The following is a 25,401-nucleotide window of genomic DNA, read 5'->3' as shown; positions in this document are numbered from 1 at the left end:
ATAAACAATAATAGTAATCATCTGAACCCTAACTGAAAAAATTATTGGGTGAGTGGTAGGATTGGGGGAGGAGGGTTGATAAAGGCCCATATTCTCCTCAGTTGCAGAAACTGCCTAACATCTATCTTAAGTGATTATTCTGCTATTACGCCTTACTATCCTCTCGAGTCATTTAAATTATTACAATACCTCCATACTCAGCATACATGACATACCATACAATCTGATAGTAACCAGCCCTATCCAAAAACAATTAGGAAAGGAAAAGATGCCAGGCAGCTTCCTTAGCTGACAAGAATATGGCCCTAAGAGTTACAATAATACATCTAATGCTATTTTGTTCTCTACACAGGCAGCTGGAGGTACTCAGTGCCAACGAGGCAATGGTTACCAGCCTCACTTGCCCACCCCACAGATGTAACCCTTACAGTGTCCATCCAGCTCGAGCACCTTAACCCACTAAACCACCACCCACCATAGCAAATGACACGGCATATAGCAAACCTTTTCACTTGTCACTCAGGGGGACATCATGAGAGAGAGAGAGAGAGAGAGAGAGAGAGAGAGAGAGAGAGAGAGAGAGAGAGAGAGAGATACATCAAAGAGACAGGGAAGGATGGGGACATCAAGTTAAGAGAGGAGGGATGGGGACTACAAGTAGATGGAGGGGTGGGGGTAAGGCTAGGAACAACATCAAGGAGAGAGGGAGATGAGAACTACATGAAAAGAGGGGAGGAGGGGACAACATCAGGAAGAACAGAGAGGAGGGGGGGAGGCACTACACTGGATGGGGGAAGAGAGAGGGGCACTATCAAGTGGGAGGTGGGGGAAGGGGTTAGGATAGAGAAAAGGGGGCAAGGGAAAGAGGATGACCACCCTCACCTTCCACTATTATAATTATTATTTTATGATAAATACGGTATTGTACAACCACCATTACTACCAATGTTACAACTTTCACAAACAAGACAAATGATAAAGAAAGAATAATTTTTAATCAGCTGGACATAAAATGTATTTTACTTAAAATAAAAACAACTGTAACATTCAGTATATTATTTACCTTCGGTATCAAGAAGGGTGAGCATGAAGGCACACTTAGGTGTCAACTGGCAGTCTGTCTCACCCTTAACGTAGTAGATCACTTGTCCTCGCACCTCTGTTGTGAATGGGATCAAATGATTAACTCTGGTTGGTAGGATAAGTTAAAAATGAAATAAAAAAACTGTTAAAAATCAGTCCTCCAACCATTACACAACCCTTCACTGCCCCATCAGCAGCACAGGTGCCTGGGGCTACACAGCTTAGTCCAGGCTGAATTATGAGGCAAGTGACCAATTGCTCTTCCTTGAATGAGGCAAGTGTTGGCAGTGAGGGAGGAGTAGGAGGCTGGAACTGAGAAACAAGATGACGAGAATGAAGAGGAAGTGGAGGAAGAGGCCGGCACTATGAGAAAAGGAGAGGGTGGAGCTGGCATTGAGAGAGGAGAATAATTGAGGAAGAAGGGGATGGCAATGTGATAGAAAGAAAGGAGGAGGAGTACTGAGCTGGCACACACACAGAACTGAGGAGGAAGAGGCTGGTACAGAGATGGAGAGGAGAGGAGAGGAGGAGGAGGAATAAGGAGCTGGCAGAGAGAGAGAGAGAGAGAGAGAGAGAGAGAGAGAGAGAGAGAGAGAGAGAGAGAGAGAGAGAAATGGGCACTATGAAATATGGGGGAGGAGAAATAGGAAGCTATAAGTGAAAGGGGGAGAGGGAGACGAAGGTATAAGGGAAGGGCACTGAGAAAGGAGGGAGTGAAGAGTAAGGGAAGTGCACTGAGGAAGGGGCAAAGTGTAAGGGAAGTGCACTGGGAAAGGAGGAGTGAGGAGTAAGGGAAGTGCACTGAGAAAGGAGGAGGAGGAGGAGGAGAAGGCTGCAAATGAGAGAGAGAGGGAGGGAGAGGAGAATAAGTCTCTCTTACAGATAGAGGGTGGGAGGGGGGGAGAAAGGGACTGGCACTGAAAGAGAAAGAAAAGAGAAGGAAATTACTAACACTGAGGGAAGAGAGAGAGAGAGAGAGAGAGAGAGAGAGAGAGAGAGAGAGAGAGAGAAGGAGGAGGAGGAGGAAGAGGAAGAGGCTGGCACAGGAAGGAAAAGCACTGACAACTGTTACTGAAAAGTTACCAGTAAAGAAGTGTCAATTCTAAGATCAGTTGATAAAAAATGTTCATTATGTGGGTACCAACAAAATATTATTCCTGACCCTTTCAGTATGATGTCTTTAAAATATTTATTTTCTTTATCCACAGACAATTTACATTAACTGTAATTTACTTTGAAGATAGTACTGTACTAGCAGTGTCTTGGCTAAAAGAAGTTGTCTCAGTTCAATAAAACTGTTGGAACAAATATTTAACTAAAAAATGCACCATTACCATACTGAAAAGTTTAGATTCAACCACAAAATATTATCCACAGACAATTTAAATTGACTGTATTTTTAAAGAGAGTATACTTGCATCTTGGCTGTAGGTGGTTCATCACAATTCAGTAAAACTGTTAGAAGAATGAATTATATAAATGTAGAATACTGTACATCATCATACTGAAAGGTTTAATGGGTCCAAAGCACAAAAGGTTAAACTTCAGTAGTTTCTTTAAATACACAATCACTCTTGTCAGATTATTTACTTCAGCATTATAGGAACCTCCAGTGATGAAGTGTATGAAAGCCACATTTAACTACTCTAGTTATCTCTTGAAATCTTGGCTGTAGGTAAAAAAAAAAAAAAAAAAAAAAAATCTAATCTAGTGCTGCCCCATGAGAGTAGGAGCCCGGGGCTAGGGAAGCTGGTCCTGACATTTAAGATGAGAGTGACCAGCCTCACTCATCCCCGAGTGGCATTATGTGAGCAATAAACCCCAACCACCCCTTGGATATAAACCTGCACCGGCTCAATCCGACTGGAGCACCTTAATTACCCACTAAAACACCAGGCACCATAATTTGGTTATATGGTTACCATCCACCTATAATGCCATATATATATAAGGCAGTTTTAAACAAAAATAAAAGTTATGTCTAAACCACAAACAAATTTAACATATGACCTATCATCATCATCATCATCATCATCTGGACCTCCTTTCCCACCCAAGGGCAGGGTGAGGAGTAGTAACGTCTAGACAGCCCAAATTTGCCAAGTCCAATAGGCCACGCCTCCATTCACTCACCATTCAAGCCCACAGAATCCTGGCTGTATCTGATACGCCAAAAACATTCACCACGTTCTGTAGCTTCACATAAACGTATCCGATAGAGACACTTCATGTTAGAAAAGGGGTGCCAGATCCCTGATCAGGCACATCTCACAATATTCATCCAGCCAGCTCGATCTGTTGTCAGTCCCTTAGCCTGACCGACTTCCAAACCTCTCTTCCTCAAACACTCATCCACCATATCTCTCCATCTTCTCCTTGGCCTACCTCGCCTTCTCCCTCCTTCAAATTCTCTCAGATATACCTTTTTCACCACTCTATTGTTATCCATTCTCTCCACATGACCATACCATCTCAGTACACTCTCTTTGATTCTTGTGACCTTTAATAATGCATATTATGTAGTGTAATGGATGCATAAAGATCCCAAGATAAGCTATTGGAAGTGAAATCACATCCTCAAACTCCTGACTCTGGCTACTGATTGCATACAACAACTATAAACACAAGTAACCTTTATGGTTTTAGGCTGCTGGCAATACACAGGAATAATTTAACTTACAATTGCCACAAGTCTTAATCCTGTATGAGGTGACCAGAAACAAACTGCTTCCACACTGCCCTGTCCTTTGGCTGCCCTCTCTCCAACTCATATCCTCCATTTATCTTTACAATTCATCCTCCCATCTTATCCCTGGTCTTCTCCTCCACCTCATGCACAGTCTCTTGTTCTTCATCCTCCCCACATGGTTAGTAATCTGTGTTCTTGATTAACCCACCAAGTCACACAAAGTTATTCCAAACATGTTACAAAATTCCAGGATACTTGATACCTTAATTTTGTCGCAATCGTGGCAATGTCTGAGGTTATACACTGGCAAGTATTTATAATGGTGCCTACCTATATAACAGCAGGAACAAGCCAGAGTCAGGTCACACAAAGTTATTCCTAACATGTCTCCTCCATCCTTCTTTCCTTCCATCCTCTTCTGTTTTCCTTTACTTCATTCTTTCCTTGTCCTTCTGCCTACGGGTAACTTTACACTCCCTCTTCTGTCTTTCTTTACTTCATTCTTTCCTCTTCCTTCTGCCTGTGGGTGACTCTACATTGAGTGACAAGCCAAATGGTTTCCTGTACATCAGGAAACCATTGACTACACTGGATGGTAAATATATAACCAAATTTTGGCACCTGGTGGTTTAGTGAGTAATTATTGCACTCCAATCGGATTGAGCCGGTGAAGGTTTATATCCAAGGGGTGGTTGGGGTTGACTGCTCATGTAATACCACTCAGGGATGAGTGAGACTGGTCACTCTCATCTTAAATGTCAGGACCAACTGCCTAGCCCCGGGGCTCCTATGCTTCTCATGGGGCAATGTAGGATTGGATGATGGATGGATGGATGGATCTCGTTACAAGAACGGTACGGTACAGTGAAAATGGAAAGAATGTTAATTTTAGGCCAAGTTAGAGTAAAAACTGTAGTGTAATAATAGTTGTGCACTGAGACAAACTATTATTCTGACATTCTTTGAAGCCTTTGTGGATCTATTTTACATTAACTTATTCAGGCCATCACAAGAAACTAATGGGAAACTGTCTGGCTTTAGCAGTGTTGTGTCTGAAAGCAAACATTTTATGTCCCACAGTGAATGGCCTCGGTAAAAATTCAATGTGAAGTGGTTAAAAGCTGCTTTATTTTTTTGCCAGCACACATCAGTGACTTAGTATGAATTTACTACTTGTAATAGCTTTAGACAATTGTCCTCCTGATGCAATGGATAATAGATATTGACATAATGGAGCATTTAGAAAAAGATCCACTGACCCAGCTCTACTCATGTCTGTGTCTAAGAAACATGCTGAGCATTAAGCACAAGTCTGTCTTCATATATTATTATAGCTCTAACCTGGGATTAAAAAAGGGGGGGGGAATGATAGTCCCCTCACACACACAACCTTATGTAAAAATGTGCTGTACATAATCACTGTAGTCCATATACCATATACAACATTTATTTGTACAAAACACACCTACAGTATCTGCATGACCACCTTCTACCTATGGTCAATAAATAAAACGTTAGCCAGTGATGATATGATGGATGTTGGAAGCAGTGAGTTGGGGAGCTTGGATAAGAGGGAGAGTGGATTGCTGCAGCCTGGTAGGAAGAGAGAAACTGTGTTACTAGAGTAATGAACAGAATATCTACTTAGGAAGAGATGTAAGGAAGTTAACTGACGGCAATATGGGCCCTAGTGTTTTAGTACACCATGAAAAACATCATATTATAAAGATCAGCATGATGGTAATATTTCTTATTGTGCTGATCATAAATAAATGATCATCAGCACAAGAAATATTGCCATGATATTCATCATCTTTATCAATATGATGTTTTTCCTGCTGTCGTAGTCCCAGGCTTCTCTGAAGGTGAACCAGTGAACTACAAGCTCTTATCTTGCAGTCAATCCTCCTCCTGTCAGGGGATAACAAGACTGGGTACATGGTTATATCAGTGCCACTGCATGAAGGCATCCCTCTATACCATCTGGATACAACAAAATAACAAAATCCTGCTTAGATGCTTTCTGGTTCTGGATCCCACCTGATCTTTTGGTGGAGTTAGGGTAGTAAGGATGAAAAAAACAATAATAGTAATCATCTCAACCCTAACTGAAAACATTACTGGGTGAGTGGTAGGATTGGGGGAGGAGGGTTGACTAAGGCCCATATTCTCCTCAGTTGCAGAAACTGCCTAATATCTTTCTTAAGTGATTATTCTGCTATTACTCCTTACTATCCTCTCGAGTCATTTAAATTATTACAATACCTCCATACTCAGCATACATGACATACCATACAAACTGATAGTAACCAGCCCTATCCAAAAACAATTAGGAAAGGAAAAGATGCCAGGCAGCTTCCTTAGCTGACAAGAATATGGCCCTAAGAGTTATAATAATACATCTAATGCTATTTTGTTCTCTACACAGGCAGCTGGAGGTACTCAGTGCCAAAGAGGCAATGGTTACCAGCCTCACTTGCCCACCCCTCAGATGTAACCCTTACAGTGTCCATCCAGCTCGAGCACCTTAACCCACTAAACCAGCACCCACCATAGCAAATGACACGGCATATAGCAAACCATTTCACTTGTCATTCAGGGGAACTTCATGAGTGAGGGAGAGAGAGAGAGAGAGAGAGAGAGAGAGAGAGAGAGAGAGAGAGAGAGAATATATCAAAGAGACCGGGAAGGATGGGGACATCAAGTTATGAGAGGAGGGATGGAGACTACAAGTAGATGAAGGGGTGGGGGGAAAGGCTAAGAACAACATCAAGGAGAGGGGGAGATGGGGACTACATCAAAAGGGGGGGAGGAGGGGACTACATCAGGAAGAAAGGAGAGAAGGGGGGAGGCACTACACTGGATATGGGAGGAGAGAGGGGCACTATCAAGTGGGAGGTGTGGGAAGGGGTTAGGATAGAGAAAAGGGGGCAAGGGAAAGAGGATGACCACCCTCACCTTCCACTATTATAATTATTATTTTATGATAAATACGGTATTGTACAACCACCATTACTACCAATGTTACAACTTTCACAAACAAGACAAATGATAAAGAAAGAATAATTTTTAATCAGCTGGACATAAAATGTATTTTACTTAAAATAAAAACAACTGTAACATTCAGTATATTATTTACCTTCGGTATCAAGAAGGGTGAGTATGAAGGCACACTTAGGTGTCAACTGGCAGTCTGTCTCACCCTTAACGTACTAGATCACTTGTCCTCGCACCTCTGTTTTGAATGGGATCAAATGATTAACTCTGGTTGGTAGGATAACTTTCAGAGCAAAACTGGTTAAAAATGAATTAACCAAATCGTTAAAAATCAGTCCTCCAACCATTACACAACCCTTCACTGCCCCATCAGCAGCACAGGTGCCTGGGGCTACACAGCTTAGTCCAGGCTGAATTATGAGGCAAGTGACCAATTGCTCTTCCTTGAATGAGGCAAGTGTTGGCAGTGAGGGAGGAGGAGGAGGCTGGAACTGAGAAAGAAGATGACGAGAATGAAGAGGAAGTGGAGGAAGAGGCCGGCACTATGAGAAAAGGAGAGGGTGGAGCTGGCATTGAGAGAGGAGAATAATTGAGGAAGAAGGGGATGGCAATGTGATAGAAAGAAAGGAGGAGGAGTACTGAGCTGGCACACACACAGAACTGAGGAGGAAGAGGCTGGTACAGAGATGGAGAGGAGAGGAGAGGAGGAGGAGGAAGAAGGAGCTGGCAGAGAGAGAGAGAGAGAGAGAGAGAGAGAGAGAAATGGGCCTTATGAAATATGGGGGAAGAAGAATAGGAGGTTATAAGTGAGAGGGGGGGTTGAGGGAGCAGGAGGTGTAAGGGAAGGGCACTGAGAAAGGAGGGAGTGAAGAGTAAGGGAAGTGCACTGAGGAAGGGGCAAAGTGTAAGGGAAGTGCACTGGGAAAGGAGGAGTGAGGAGTAAGGGAAGTGCACTGAGAAAGGAGGAGGAGGAGGAGGAGAAGGCTGCAAATGAGAGAGAGAGAGGGAGAGGAGAATAAGTCTCTCTGACAGATAGAGGGTGGGGGGTGGAGAAAGGGACTGGCACTGAAAGGGAAAGAAAAGAAAAGGAAATTACTAACACTGAGAGAGAGAGAGAGAGAGAGAGAGAGAGAGAGAGAGAGAGAGAGAGAGAGAGGAGGAGGAGGAGGAAGAGGAAGAGGCTGGCACAGGAAGGAAAAGCACTGACAACTGTTACTGAAAAGTTACCAGTAAAGAAGTGTCAATTCTAAGATCAGTTGATAAAAAATGTTCATTATGTGGGTACCAACAAAATATTATTCCTGACCCTTTCAATATGATGTCTTTAAAATATTTATTTTCTTTATCCACAGACAATTTACATTAACTGTAATTTACTTTGAAGATAGTACTGTACTAGCAGTGTCTTGGCTAAAAGAAGTTGTCTCAGTTCAATAAAACTGTTGGAACAAATATTTAACTAAAAAATGCACCATTACCATACTGAAAAGTTTAGATTCAACCACAAAATATTATCCACAGACAATTTAAATTGACTGTATTTTTAAAGAGAGTATACTTGCATCTTGGCTGTAGGTGGTTCATCACAATTCAGTAAAACTGTTAGAAGAATGAATTATAAAAATGTAGAATATTGTACATCATCATACTGAAAGGTTTAATGGGTCCAAAGCACAAAAGGTTAAACTTCAGTAGTTTCTTTAAATACACAATCACTCTTGTCAGATTATTTACTTCAGCATTATAGGAACCTCCAGTGATGAAGTGTATGAAAGCCACATTTAACTACTCTAGTTATCTCTTGAAATCTTGGCTGTAGGTAAAAAAAAAAAAAAAAAAAAAAATCTAATCTAGTGCTGCCCCATGAGGGTAGGAGCCCGGGGCTAGGGAAGCTGGTCCTGACATTTAAGATGAGAGTGACCAGCCTCACTCATCCCCGAGTGGCATTATGTGAGCAATAAACCCCAACCACCCCTTGGATATAAACCTGCACCGGCTCAATCCGACTGGAGCACCTTAATTACCCACTAAAACACCAGGCACCATAATTTGGTTATATGGTTACCATCCACCTATAATGCCATATATATAAGGCAGTTTTAAACAAAAATAAAAGTTATGTCTAAACCACAAACAAATTTAACATATGACCTATCATCATCATCATCATCATCATCTGGACCTCCTTTCCCACCCAAGGGCAGGGTGAGGAGTAGTAACGTCCAGACAGCCCAAATTTGCCAAGTCCAATAGGCCACGCCTCCATTCACTCACCATTCAAGCCCACAGAATCCTGGCTGTATCTGATACGCCAAAAACATTCACCACGTTCTGTAGCTTCACATAAACGTATCCGATAGAGACACTTCATGTTAAAAAGGGGTGCCAAATCCCTGATCAGGCACATCTCACAATATTCATCCAGCCAGCTCGATCTGTTGTCAGTCCCCTAGCCTCACCGACTTCCAAACCTCTCTTCCTCAAACACTCATCCACCATATCTCTCCACCTTCTCCTTGGCCTACCTCGCCTCCTCCCTCCTTCAAATTCGCTCAGATATACCTTTTTCACCACTCTATTGTTATCCATTCTCTCCACATGACCATACCATCTCAGTACACTCTCTTTGATTCTGGTGACCTTTAATAATGCATATTATGTAGTGTAATGGATGCATAAAGATCCCAAGATAAGCTATTGGAAGTGAAATCACATCCTCAAACTCCTGACTCTGGCTACTGATTGCATACAACAACTATAAACACAAGTAACCTTTATGGTTTTAGGCTGCTGGCAATACACAGGAATAATTTAACTTACAATTGCCACAAGTCTTAATCCTGTATGAGGTGACCAGAAACAAACTGCTTCCACACTGCCCTGTCCTTTGGCTGCCCTCTCTCCAACTCATATCCTCCATTTATCTTTACAATTCATCCTCCCATCTTATCCCTGGTCTCCCCCTCCACCTCATGCACAGTCTCTTGTTCTTCATCCTCAACACATGGTTAGTAATCTGTGTTCTTGATTAACCCACCAAGTCACACAAAGTTATTCCAAACATGTTACAAAATTCCAGGATACTTGATACCTTAATTTTGTCGCAATCGTGGCAATGTCTGAGGTTATACACTGGCAAGTATTTATAATGGTGCCTACCTATATAACAGCAGGAACAAGCCAGAGTCAGGTCACACAAAGTTATTCCTAACATGTCTCCTCCATCCTTCTTTCCTTCCATCCTCTTCTGTTTTCCTTTACTTCATTCTTTCCTTGTCCTTCTGCCTACGGGTAACTTTACACTCCCTCTTCTGTCTTTCTTTACTTCATTCTTTCCTCTTCCTTCTGCCTGTGGGTGACTCTACATTGAGTGACAAGCCAAATGGTTTCCTGTACATCAGGAAACCATTGACTACACTGGATGGTAAATATATAACCAAATTTTGGCACCTGGTGGTTTAGTGAGTAATTATTGCACTCCAATCGGATTGAGCCGGTGAAGGTTTATATCCAAGGGGTGGTTGGGGTTGACTGCTCATGTAATACCACTCAGGGATGAGTGAGACTGGTCACTCTCATCTTAAATGTCAGGACCAACTGCCTAGCCCCGGGGCTCCTATGCTTCTCATGGGGCAATGTAGGATTGGATGATGGATGGATGGATGGATCTCGTTACAAGAACGGTACGGTACAGTGAAAATGGAAAAGATGTTAATTTTAGGCCAAGTTAGAGTAAAAACTGTAGTGTAATAATAGTTGTGCACTGAGACAAACTATTATTCTGACATTCTTTGAAGCCTTTGTGGATCTATTTTACATTAACTTATTCAGGCCATCACAAGAAACTAATGGGAAACTGTCTGGCTTTAGCAGTGTTGTGTCTGAAAGCAAACATTTTATGTCCCACAGTGAATGGCCTCGGTAAAAATTCAATGTGAAGTGGTTAAAAGATGCTTTATTTTTGCCAGCACACATCAGTGACTTAGTATGAATTTACTACTTGTAATAGCTTTAGACAATTGTCCTCCTGATGCAATGGATAATAGATATTGACATAATGGAGCATTTAGAAAAAGATCCACTGACCCAGCTCTACTCATGTCTGTGTCTAAGAAACATGCTGAGTATTAAGCACAAGTCTGTCTTCATATATTATTATAGCTCTAACCTGGGATTAAAAAAGGGGGGGGGAGAATGATAGTCCCCTCACACACACAACCTTATGTAAAAATGTGCTGTACATAATCACTGTAGTCCATATACCATATACAACATTTATTTGTACAAAACACACCTACAGTATCTGCATGACCACCTTCTACCTATGGTCAATAAATAAAACGTTAGCCAGTGATGATATGATGGATGTTGGAAGCAGTGAGTTGGGGAGCTTGGATAAGAGGGAGAGTGGATTGCTGCAGCCTGGTAGGAAGAGAGAAACTGTGTTACTAGAGTAATGAACAGAATATCTACTTAGGAAGAGATGTAAGGAAGTTAACTGACGGCAATATGGGCCCTAGTGTTTTAGTACACCATGAAAAACATCATATTATAAAGATCAGCATGATGGTAATATTTCTTATTGTGCTGATCATAAATAAATGATCATCAGCACAAGAAATATTGCCATGATATTCATCATCTTTATCAATATGATGTTTTTCCTGCTGTCGTAGTCCCAGGCTTCTCTGAAGGTGAACCAGTGAACTACAAGCTCTTATCTTGCAGTCAATCCTCCTCCTGTCAGGGGATAACAAGACTGGGTACATGGTTATATCAGTGCCACTGCATGAAGGCATCCCTCTATACCATCTGGATACAACAAAATAACAAAATCCTGCTTAGATGCTTTCTGGTTCTGGATCCCACCTGATCTTTTGGTGGAGTTAGGGTAGTAAGGATGAAAAAAACAATAATAGTAATCATCTCAACCCTAACTGAAAAAATTATTGGGTGAGTGGTAGGATTGGGGGAGGAGGGTTGACTAAGGCCCATATTCTCCTCAGTTGCAGAAACTGCCTAATATCTTTCTTAAGTGATTATTCTGCTATTACGCCTTACTATCCTCTCGAGTCATTTAAATTATTACAATACCTCCATACTCAGCATACATGACATACCATACAAACTGATAGTAACCAGCCCTATCCAAAAACAATTAGGAAAGGAAAAGATGCCAGGCAGCTTCCTTAGCTGACAAGAATATGGCCCTAAGAGTTACAATAATACATCTAATGCTATTTTGTTCTCTACACAGGCAGCTGGAGGTACTCAGTGCCAACGAGGCAATGGTTACCAGCCTCACTTGCCCACCCCACAGATGTAACCCTTACAGTGTCCATCCAGCTGGAGCACCTTAACCCACTAAACCACCACCCACCATAGCAAATGACACGGCATATAGCAAACCATTTCACTTGTCACTCAGGGGAACTTCATGAGAGAGAGAGAGAGAGAGAGAGAGAGAGAGAGAGAGAGAGAGAGAGAGAGAGAGAGAGAGAGAGAGAATACATCAAGGAGACATGGAAGGATGGGGACATCAAGTTGAGAGAGGAGGGATGGGGACTACAAGTAGATGGAGGGGTGGGGGTAAGGCTAGGAACAACATCAAGGAGAGGGGGAGATGGGGACTACATCAAAAGGGGGGAGGAGGGGACTACATCAGGAAGAACAGAGAGGAGGGGGGGGGAGGCACTACACTGGATGGGGGAGGAGAGAGGGGCACTATCAAGTGGGAGGTGGGGGAAGGGGTTAGGATAGAGAAAAGGGGGCAAGGGAAAGAGGATGACCACCCTCACCTTCCACTATTATAATTATTATTTTATGATAAATACGGTATTGTACAACCACCATTACTACCAATGTTACAACTTTCACAAACAAGACAAATGATAAAGAAAGAATAATTTTTAATCAGCTGGACATAAAATGTATTTTACTTAAAATAAAAATAACTGTAACATTCAGTATACTATTTACCTTCGGTATCAAGAAGGGTGAGTATGAAGGCACACTTAGGTGTCAACTGGCAGTCTGTCTCACCCTTAACGTAGTAGATCACTTGTCCTCGCACCTCTGTTGTGAATGGGATCAAATGATTAACTCTGGTTGGTAGGATAACTTTCAGAGCAAAACTGGTTAAAAATGAATTAACCAAACCGTTAAAAATCAGTCCTCCAACCATTACACAACCCTTCACTGCCCCATCAGCAGCACAGGTGCCTGGGGCTACACAGCTTAGTCCAGGCTGAATTATGAGGCAAGTGACCAATTGCTCTTCCTTGAATGAGGCAAGTGTTGGCAGTGAGGGAGGAGGAGGAGGCTGGAACTGAGAAAGAAGATGACGAGAATGAAGAGGAAGTGGAGGAAGAGGCCGGCACTATGAGAAAAGGAGAGGGTGGAGCTGGCATTGAGAGAGGAGAATAATTGAGGAAGAAGGGGATGGCAATGTGATAGAAAGAAAGGAGGAGGAGTACTGAGCTGGCACACACACAGAACTGAGGAGGAAGAGGCTGGTACAGAGATGGAGAGGAGAGGAGAGGAGGAGGAGGAATAAGGAGCTGGCAGAGAGAGAGAGAGAGAGAGAGAGAGAGAGAGAGAGAGAGAGAGAGAGAGAGAGAGAGAGAGAAATGGGCACTATGAAATAAGGGGGAGGAAGAGTAGGAGGCTACAAGTGAGAGGGGGGAGGGGCAGGAGGTGTAAGGGAAGGGCACTGAGAAAGGAGGGAGTGAAGAGTAAGGGAAGTGCACTGAGGAAGGGGCAAAGTGTAAGGGAAGTGCACTGGGAAAGGAGGAGTGAGGAGTAAGGGAAGTGCACTGAGAAAGGAGGAGGAGGAGGAGGAGAAGGCTGCAAATGAGAGAGAGAGGGGGGGGAGGAGAATAAGTTTCTCTGACAGATAGAGGGTTGTGGGGGGGGAGAAAGGGACTGGCACTGAAAGAGAAAGAAAAGAGAAGGAAATTACTAACACTGAGGGAAGAGAGAGAGAGAGAGAGAGAGAGAGAGAGAGAGAGAGAGAGAGAGAGAGAGAAGGAGGAGGAAGAGGCTGGCACAGGAAGGAAAAGCACTGACAACTGTTACTGAAAAGTTACCAGTAAAGAAGTGTCAATTCTAAGATCAGTTGATAAAAAATGTTCATTATGTGGGTACCAACAAAATATTATTCCTGACCCTTTCAATATGATGTCTTTAAAATATTTATTTTCTTTATCCACAGACAATTTACATTAACTGTAATTTACTTTGAAGATAGTACTGTACTAGCAGTGTCTTGGCTAAAAGAAGTTGTCTCAGTTCAATAAAACTGTTGGAACAAATATTTAACTAAAAAATGCACCATTACCATACTAAAAGGTTTAGATTCAACCACAAAATATTATCCACAGACAATTTAAATTGACTGTATTTTTAAAGAGAGTATACTTGCATCTTGGCTGTAGGTGGTTCATCACAATTCAGTAAAACTGTTAGAAGAATGAATTATAAAAATGTAGAATATTGTACATCATCATACTGAAAGGTTTAATGGGTCCAAAGCACAAAAGGTTAAACTTCAGTAGTTTCTTTAAATACACACTCACTTCTGTCAGATTATTTACTTCAGTATTATAGGAACCTCCAGTGATGAAGTGTATGAAAGCCACATTTAACTACTCTAGTTATCTCTTGAAATCTTAGCTGTAGGAAAAAAAAAAATAAAAAAAAAAAATCTAATCTAGTGCTGCCCCATGAGGGTAGGAGCCCGGGGCTAGGGAAGCCGGTTCTCACATTTAAGATGAGAGTGACCAGCCTCACTCATCCCCGAGTGGCATTATGTGAGCAATAAACCCCAACCACCCCTTGGATATAAACCTGCACTGGCTCAATCCGCCTGGACCACCTTAATTACCCACTAAAACACCAGGCACCATAATTTTTTTATATGGTTACCATCCACCTATAATGCCATATATATAAGGCAGTTTAAAGAAAAATAAAAGTCATTTCTAAACCACAGACAAATTTAACATATGACCTATCATCATCATCATCATCATCTGGACCTCCTTTCCCACCCAAGGGCAGGGTGAGGAGTAGTAACGTCCAGACAGCCCAAATTTGCCAACTCCAATAGGCCACGCCTCCATTCACTCATCATTCAAGCCCACAGAATCCTGGCTGTATCTGATACGCCAAAAACATTCACCACGTTCTGTAGCTTCACATAAACCTATCCGATAGAGACACTTCATGTTAATAAGGGGTGCCAAATCGCTGATCAGGCACATCTCACAATATTCATCCAGCCAGCTCGATCTTTTGTCAGTCCCCTAGCCTCACCGACTTCCAAACCTCTCTTCCTCAAACACTCATCCACCATATCTCTCCACCTTCTCCTTGGCCTACCTCGCCTCCTCCCTCCTTCAAATTCGCTCAGATATACCTTTTTCACCACTCTATTGTTATCCATTCTCTCCACATGACCATACCATCTCAGAACACTCTCTTTGATTCTGGTGACCTTTAATAAAGCATATTATGTAGTGTAATGGATGCATAAAGATCCCAAGATAAGCTATTGGAAGTGAAATCACATCCTCAAACTCCTGACTCTGGCTACTGATTGCATACAACAACTATAAACACAAGTAACCTTTATGGTTTTAGGCTGCTGGCAATACACAGGAATAATTTAACTTACAATTGCCACAAGTCTTAATCCTGTATGAGGTGACCAGAAACAAACTGCTTCCACACTGCCCTGTCCTTTGGCTGCCCTCTCTCCAACTCATATCCTCCATTTATCTTTACAATTCATCCTCCCATCTTATCCCTGGTCATCTCCTCCACCTCATGCACAGTCTCTTGTTCTTCATCCTCCCCACATGGTTAGTAATCTGTGTTCTTGATTAACCCACCAAGTCACACAAAGTTATTCCAAACATGTTACAAAATTCCAGGATACTTGATACCTTAATTTTGTCGCAATCGTGGCAATGTCTGAGGTTATACACTGGCAAGTATTTATAATGGTGCCTACCTATATAACAGCAGGAACAAGCCAGAGTCAGGTCACACAAAGTTATTCCTAACATGTCTCCTCCATCCTTCTTTCCTTCCATCCTCTTCTGTTTTCCTTTACTTCATTCTTTCCTTGTCCTTCTGCCTACGGGTAACTTTACACTCCCTCTTCTGTCTTTCTTTACTTCATTCTTTCCTCTTCCTTCTGCCTGTGGGTGACTCTACATTGAGTGACAAGCCAAATGGTTTCCTGTACATCAGGAAACCATTGACTACACTTAATGGTAACCATACAACCAAATTTTGGCACCTGGTGGTTTAGTGAGTAATTATTTCACTCCAATCGGATTGAGCCGGTGAAGGTTTATATCCAAGGGGTGGTTGGGGTTGACTGCTCATGTAATACCACTCAGGGATGAGTGAGGCTGGTCACTCTCATCTTAAATGTCAGGACCAACTGCCTAGCCCCGGGGCTCCTATGCTTCTCATGGGGCAATGTAGGATTGGATGATGGATGGATGGATGGATCTCGTTACAAGAACGGTACGGTACAGTGAAAATGGAAAAGATGTTAATTTTAGGCCAAGTTAGAGTAAAAACTGTAGTGTAATAATAGTTGTGCACTGAGACAAACTATTATTCTGACATTCTTTGAAGCCTTTGTGGATCTATTTTACATTAACTTATTCAGGCCATCACAAGAAACTAATGGGAAACTGTCTGGCTTTAGCAGTGTTGTGTCTGAAAGCAAACATTTTATGTCCCACAGTGAATGGCCTCGGTAAAAATTCAATGTGAAGTGGTTAAAAGCTGCTTTATTTTTTTGCCAGCACACATCAGTGACTTAGTATGAATTTACTACTTGTAATAGCTTTAGACAATTGTCCTCCTGATGCAATGGATAATAGATATTGACATAATGGAGCATTTAGAAAAAGATCCACTGACCCAGCTCTACTCATGTCTGTGTCTAAGAAACATGCTGAGCATTAAGCACAAGTCTGTCTTCATATATGTATTATAGCTCTAACCTTGGATTAAAAACGGAAGTGGGGTAAATGATAGTCCCCTCACACACACAACCTTATGTAAAAATGTGCTGTACATAATCACTGTAGTCCATATACCATATACAACATTTATTTGTACAAAACACACCTACAGTATCTGCATGACCACCTTCTACCTATGGTCAATAAATAAAACGTTAGCCAGTGATGATATGATGGATGTTGGAAGCAGTGAGTTGGGGAGCTTGGATAAGAGGGAGAGTGGATTGCTGCAGCCTGGTAGGAAGAGAGAAACTGTGTTACTAGAGTAATGAACAGAATATCTACTTAGGAAGAGATGTAAGGAAGTTAACTGACGGCAATATGGGCCCTAGTGTTTTAGTACACCATGAAAAACATCATATTATAAAGATCAGCATGATGGTAATATTTCTTATTGTGCTGATCATAAATAAATGATCATCAGCACAAGAAATATTGCCATGATATTCATCATCTTTATCAATATGATGTTTTTCCTGCTGTCGTAGTCCCAGGCTTCTCTGAAGGTGAACCAGTGAACTACAAGCTCTTATCTTGCAGTCAATCCTCCTCCTGTCAGGGGATAACAAGACTGGGTACATGGTTATATCAGTGCCACTGCATGAAGGCATCCCTCTATACCATCTGGATACAACAAAATAACAAAATCCTGCTTAGATGCTTTCTGGTTCTGGATCCCACCTGATCTTTTGGTGGAGTTAGGGTAGTAAGGATGAAAAAAACAATAATAGTAATCATCTCAACCCTAACTGAAAACATTACTGGGTGAGTGGTAGGATTGGGGGAGGAGGGTTGACTAAGGCCCATATTCTCCTCAGTTGCAGAAACAGCCTAATATCTTTCTTAAGTGATTATTCTGCTATTACGCCTTACTATCCTCTCGAGTCATTTAAATTATTACAATACCTCCATACTCAGCATACATGACATACCATACAAACTGATAGTAACCAGCCCTATCCAAAAACAATTAGGAAAGGAAAAGATGCTAGGCAGCTTCCTTAGCTGACAAGAATATGGCCCTAAGAGTTACAATAATACATCTAATGCTATTTTGTTCTCTACACAGGCAACTGGAGGTACTCAGTGCCAACGAGGCAATGGTTACCAGCCTCACTTGCCCACCCCTTAGATGTAACCCTTACAGTGTCCATCCAGCTAGAGCATCTTAACCCACTAAACCACTGCCCACCATAGCAAATGAAACAGCATATAGCAAATCATTTCTCTTGTCAGTCAGAGGAACTTCATGAGTGAGCGAGATAGAGAGAGAGAGAGAGAGAGAGAGAGAGAGAGAGAGAGAGAGAGAGAGAGAGAGAGAGAGAGAATACATCAAAGAGACAGGGAAGGATGGGGACATCAAGTTGAGAGAGGAGGGATGGGGACTACAAGTAGATGGAGGGGTGGGGGTAAGGCTAGGAACAACATCAAGGAGAGGGGGAGATGGGGACTACATCAAAAGGGGGGAGGAGGGGACTACTTCAGGAAGAACAGAGAGGAGGGGAGGAGGCACAACACTGGATGGGGGAAGAGAGAGGGGCACTATCAAGTGGGATGTAGGGGGAAGGGGTTAGGATAGAGAAAAGGGGGCAAGGGAAAGAGGATGACCACCCTCACCTTCCACTATTATAATTATTATTTTATGATAAATACGGTATTGTACAACCACCATTACTACCAATGTTACAACTTTCACAAACAAGACAAATGATAAAGAAAGAATAATTTTTAATCAGCTGGACATAAAATGTATTTTACTTAAAATAAAAACAACTGTAACATTCAGTATATTATTTACCTTCGGTATCAAGAAGGGTGAGTATGAAGGCAAACTTAGGTGTCAACTTGCAGTCTCTCTCACCCTTAACGTACTAGATCACTTGTCCTCGCACCTCTGTTTTGAATGGGATCAAATGATTAACACTGATTGGTAGGATAACTTTCAGAGCAAAACTGGTTAAAAATGAATTAACCAAACCGTTAAAAATCAGTCCTCCAACCATTACACAACCCTTCACTGCCCCATCAGCAGCACAGGTGCCTGGGGCTACACAGCTTAGTCCAGGCTGAATTATGAGGCAAGTGACCAATTCCTCTTCCTTGAATGAGGCAAGTGTTGGCAGTGAGGGAGGAGGAGGAGGCTGGAACTGAGAAAGAAGATGACGAGAATGAAGAGGAAGTGGAGGAAGAGGCCGGCACTATGAGAAAAGGAGAGGGTGGAGCTGGCATTGAGAGAGGAGAATAATTGAGGAAGAAGGGGATGGCAATGTGATAGAAAGAAAGGAGGAGGAGTACTGAGCTGGCACACACACAGAACTGAGGAGGAAGAGGCTGGTACAGAGATGGAGAGGAGAGGAGAGGAGGAGGAGGAATAAGGAGCTGGCAGAGAGAGAGAGAGAGAGAGAGAGAGAGAGAGAGAGAGAGAGAGAGAGAGACAGGCACTATGAAATAAGGGGGAGGAAGAGTAGGAGGCTACAAGTGAGAGGGTGGGGGAGGGAGCAGGAGGTGTATGGGAAGGGCACTGAGGAAGGAGGGAGTGAAGAGTAAGGGAAGTGCACTGAGGAAGGGGCAAAGTGTAAGGGAAGTGCACTGGGAAAGGAGGAGTGAGGAGTAAGGGAAGTGCACTGAGAAAGGAGGAGGAGGAGGAGGAGGAGAAGGCTGCAAATGAGAGAGAGAGGGAGGGAGAGGAGAATAAGTCTCTCTTACAGATAGAGGGTGGGGGGGGGAGAAAGGGACTGGCACTGAAAGAGAAAGAAAAGAGAAGGAAATTACTAACACTGAGGGAAGAGAGAGAGAGAGAGAGAGAGAGAGAGAGAGAGAGAGAGAGAGAGAGAGGAGGAGGAAGAGGAAGAGGCTGGCACAGGAAGGAAAAGCACTGACAACTGTTACTGAAAAGTTACCAGTAAAGAAGTGTCAATTCTAAGATCAGTTGATAAAAAATGTTCATTATGTGGGTACCAACAAAATATTATTCCTGACCCTTTCAATATGATGTCTTTAAAATATTTATTTTCTTTATCCACAGACAATTTACATTAACTGTAATTTACTTTGAAGATAGTACTGTACTAGCAGTGTCTTGGCTAAAAGAAGTTGTCTCAGTTCAATAAAACTGTTGGAACAAATATTTAACTAAAAAATGCACCATTACCATACTGAAAAGTTTAGATTCAACCACAAAATATTATCCACAGACAATTTAAATTGACTGTATTTTTAAAGAGAGTATACTTGCATCTTGGCTGTAGGTGGTTCATCACAATTCAGTAAAACTGTTAGAAGAATGAATTATAAAAATGTAGAATACTGTACATCATCATACTGAAAGGTTTAATGGGTCCAAAGCACAAAAGGTTAAACTTCAGTAGTTTCTTTAAATACACACTCACTCTTGTCAGATTATTTACTTCAGCATTATATGAACCTCCAGTGATGAAGTGTATGAAAGCCACATTTAACTACTCTAGTTATCTCTTGAAATCTTGGCTGTAGGTAAAAAAAGAAAAAAAAAATCTAATCTAGTGCTGCCCCATGAGGGTAGGAGCCCGGGGCTAGGGAAGCTGGTCCTGACATTTAAGATGAGAGTGACCAGCCTCACTCATCCCCGAGTGGCATTATGTGAGCAATAAACCCCAACCACCCCTTGGATATAAACCTGCACCGGCTCAATCCGACTGGAGCACCTTAATTACCCACTAAAACACCAGGCACCATAATTTGGTTATATGGTTACCATCCACCTATAATGCCATATATATAAGGCAGTTTTAAACAAAAATAAAAGTTATGTCTAAACCACAAACAAATTTAACATATGACCTATCATCATCATCATCATCATCTGGACCTCCTTTCCCACCCAAGGGCAGGGTGAGAAGTAGTAATATCCAGACAGCCCAAATTTGCCAACTCCAATAGGCCACGCCTCCATTCACTCATCATTCAAGCCCACAGAATCCTGGCTGTATCTGATACGCCAAAAACATTCACCACGTTCTGTAGCTTCACATAAACCTATCCGATAGAGACACTTCATGTCAAAAAGGGGTGATAAATCCCTGATCAGCCACATCTCACAATATTCATCCAGCCAGCTCGATCTGTTGTCAGTCCCCTAGCCTCACCGACTTCCAAACCTCTCTTCCTCAAACCCTCATCCACCATATCTCTCCACCTTCTCCTTGGCCTACCTCGCTTCCTCCCTCCTTCAAATTCGCTCAGAGATACCTTTTTCACCACGCTATTGTTATCCATTCTCTCCATATGACCATACCATCTCAATACACTCTCTTTGATTCTGGTGATCTTTAATAATGAATATTATGTATTGTAATAGATGCATAAAGATCCCAAGATAAGCTATTGGAAGTGAAATCACATCCTCAAACTCCTGACTCTGGCTACTGATTGCATACAACTACTATAAACACAAGTAACCTTTATGGTTTTAGGCTGCTGGCAATACACAGGAATAATTTAACTTACAATTGCCACAAGCCTTAATCCTGTATGAGGTGACCAGAAACAAACTGCTTCCACACTGCCCTGTCCTTTGGCTGACCTCTCTCCAACTCATATCCTCCATTTATCTTTACAATTCATCCTCCCATCTTATCCCTGGTCTCCCCCTCCACCTCATGCACAGTCTCTTGTTCTTCATCCTCCCCACATGGTTAGTAATCTGTGTTCTTGATTAACCCACCAGGTCACACAAAGTTATTCCAAACATGTTACAAAATTCCAGGATACTTGATACCTTAATTTTGTCGCAATCGTGGCAATGTCTGAGGTTATACACTGGCAAGTATTTATAATGGTGCCTACCTATATAACAGCAGGAACAAGCCAGAGTCAGGTCACACAAAGTTATTCCTAACATGTCTCCTCCATCCTTCTTTCCTTCCATCCTCTTCTGTCTTCCTTTACTTCATTCTTTCCTTGTCCTTCTGCCTACGGGTAACTTTACACTCCCTCTTCTGTCTTTCTTTACTTCATTCTTTCCTCTTCCTTCTGCCTGTGGGTGACTCTACATTGAGTGACAAGCCAAATGGTTTCCTGTACATCAGGAAACCATTGACTACACTGGATGGTAACCATATAACCAAATTTTGGCACCTGGTGGTTTAGTGAGTAATTATTGCACTCCAATCGGATTGAGCCGGTGAAGGTTTATATCCAAGGGGTGGTTGGGGTTGACTGCTCATGTAATACCACTCAGGGATGAGTGAGACTGGTCACTCTCATCTTAAATGTCAGGACCAACTGCCTAGCCCCGGGGCTCCTATGCTTCTCATGGGGCAATGTAGGATTGGATGATGGATGGATGGATGGATCTCGTTACAAGAACGGTACGGTACAGTGAAAATGGAAAGAATGTTAATTTTAGGCCAAGTTAGAGTAAAAACTGTAGTGTAATAATAGTTGTGCACTGAGACAAACTATTATTCTGACATTCTTTGAAGCCTTTGTGGATCTATTTTACATTAACTTATTCAGGCCATCACAAGAAACTAATGGGAAACTGTCTGGCTTTAGCAGTGTTGTGTCTGAAAGCAAACATTTTATGTCCCACAGTGAATGGCCTCGGTAAAAATTCAATGTGAAGTGGTTAAAAGATGCTTTATTTTATGCCAGCACACATCAGTGACTTAGTATGAATTTACTACTTGTAATAGCTTTAGACAATTGTCCTCCTGATGCAATGGATAATAGATATTGACATAATGGAGCATTTAGAAAAAGATCCACTGACCCAGCTCTACTCATGTCTGTGTCTAAGAAACATGCTGAGCATTAGGCACAAGTCTGTCTTCATATATTATTATAGCGCTAACCTGGGATTAAAAAAGGGGGGGGGAATGATAGTCCCCTAACACACATAACCTTATGTAAAAATGTGCTGTACATAATCACTGTAGTCCATATACCATATACAACATTTATTTGTACAAAACACACCTACAGTATCTGCATGACCACCTTCTACCTATGGTCAATAAATAAAACGTTAGCCAGTGATGATATGATGGATGTTGGAAGCAGTGAGTTGGGGAGCTTGGATAAGAGGGAGAGTGGATTGCTGCAGCCTGGTAGGAAGAGAGAAACTGTGTTACTAGAGTAATGAACAGAATATCTACTTAGGAAGAGATGTAAGGAAGTTAACTGACGGCAATATGGGCCCTAGTGTTTTAGTACAGCATGAAAAACATCATATTATAAAGATCAGCATGATGGTAATATTTCTTATTGTGCTGATCATAAATAAATGATCATCAGCACAAGAAATATTGCCATGATATTCATCATCTTTATCAATATGATGTTTTTCCTGCTGTCGTAGTCCCAGGCTTCTCTGAAGGTGAACCAGTGAACTACAAGCTCTTATCTTGCAGTCAATCCTCCTCCTGTCAGGGGATAACAAGACTGGGTACATGGTTATATCAGTGCCACTGCATGAAGGCATCCCTCTATACCATCTGGATACAACAAAATAACAAAATCCTGCTTAGATGCTTTCTGGTTCTGGATCCCACCTGATCTTTTGGTGGAGTTAGGGTAGTAAGGATGAAAAAAACAATAATAGTAATCATCTCAACCCTAACTGAAAACATTACTGGGTGAGTGGTAGGATTGGGGGAGGAGGGTTGACTAAGGCCCATATTCTCCTCAGTTGCAGAAACTGCCTAATATCTTTCTTAAGTGATTATTCTGCTATTACGCCTTACTATCCTCTCGAGTCATTTAAATTATTACAATACCTCCATACTCAGCATACATGACATACCATACAAACTGATAGTAACCAGCCCTATCCAAAAACAATTAGGAAAGGAAAAGATGCCAGGCAGCTTCCTTAGCTGACAAGAATATGGCCCTAAGAGTTACAATAATACATCTAATGCTATTTTGTTCTCTACACAGGCAGCTGGAGGTACTCAGTGCCAACGAGGCAATGGTTACCAGCCTCACTTGCCCACCCCACAGATGTAACCCTTACAGTGTCCATCCAGCTGGAGCACCTTAACCCACTAAACCACCACCCACCATAGCAAATGACACGGCATATAGCAAATCATTTCACTTGTCAGTCAGAGGAACTTCATGAGAGAGAGAGAGAGAGAGAGAGAGAGAGAGAGAGAGAGAGAGAGAGAGAGAGAGAGAGAGAATACATCAAGGAGACATGGAAGGTTGGGGACATCAAGTTGAGAGAGGAGGGATGGTGACTACAAGTAGATGGAGGGGTGGGGGTAAGGCTAGGAACAACATCATGGAGCGGGGGAGATGGGGACTACATCAAATGGTTGGAGGAGGGGACTACTTCAGGAAGAACAGAGAGGAGGGGAGGAGGCACAACACTGGATGGGGGAAGAGAGAGGGGCACTATCAAGTGGGATGTAGGGGGAAGGGGTTAGGATAGAGAAAAGGGGTCAAGGGAAAGAGGATGACCACCCTCACCTTCCACTATTATAATTATTATTTTATGATAAATACGGTATTGTACAACCACCATTACTACCAATGTTACAACTTTCACAAACAAGACAAATGATAAAGAAAGAATAATTTTTAATCAGCTGGACATAAAATGTATTTTACTTAAAATAAAAACAACTGTAACATTCAGTATATTATTTACCTTTGGTATCAAGAAGTTTGAGTATGAAGGCACACTTAGGTGTCAACTGGCAGTCTGTCTCACCCTTAACGTTGCAGATCACTTGTCCTCGCACCTCTGTTGTAAATGTGATCAAATGATTAACTCTGGTTGGTAGGGTAACTTTCAGAACAAAACTGGTTAAAAATGAAATAACAAAACCGTTAAAAATCAGTCCACCAACCATTACACAACCCTTCACTGCCCCATCAGCAGCACAGGTGCCTGGGGCTACACAGCTTAGTCCAGGCTGAATTATGAGGCAAGTGACCAATTGCTCTTCCTTGAATGAGGCAAGTGTTGGCAGTGAGGGAGGAGGAGGAGGCTGGAACTGAGAAAGAAGATGACGAGAATGAAGAGGAAGTGGAGGAAGAGGCCGGCACTATAAGAAAAGGAGAGGGTGGAGCTGGCATTGAGAGAGAAGAATAATTGAGGAAGAAGGGGATGGCAATGTGATAGAAAGAAAGGAGGAGGAGTACTGAGCTGGCACACACACAGAACTGAGGAGGAAGAGGCTGGTACAGAGATGGAGAGGAGAGGAGAGGAGGAGGAGGAATAAGGAGCTGGCAGAGAGAGAGAGAGAGAGAGAGAGAGAGAGAGAGAGAGAGAGAGAGAAATGGGCACTATGAAATAAGGGGGAGGAAGAGTAGGAGGCTACAAGTGAGAGGGGGGGGAGGGAGCAGGAGGTGTAAGGGAAGGGCACTGAGAAAGGAGGGAGTGAAGAGTAAGGGAAGTGCACTGAGGAAGGGGCAAAGTGTAAGGGAAGTGCACTGGGAAAGGAGGAGTGAGGAGTAAGGGAAGTGCACTGGGAAAGGAGGAGGAGGAGGAGGACAAGGCTGGATATGAGAGATAGAGAGAGGGAGGGGAGGAGAATAAGTCTCTCTGACAGATAGAGGGTGGTGGTGGGGGGAGAAAGGGACTGGCACTGA

This window comes from Coenobita brevimanus, chromosome 36 (assembly GCF_032717465.1).
Source record: "Coenobita brevimanus isolate Jiangsu-jjx chromosome 36, ASM3271746v2, whole genome shotgun sequence".
NCBI lineage: Eukaryota > Metazoa > Arthropoda > Malacostraca > Decapoda > Coenobitidae > Coenobita > Coenobita brevimanus.
Note: the sequence above shows the minus strand (reverse complement) of the source record.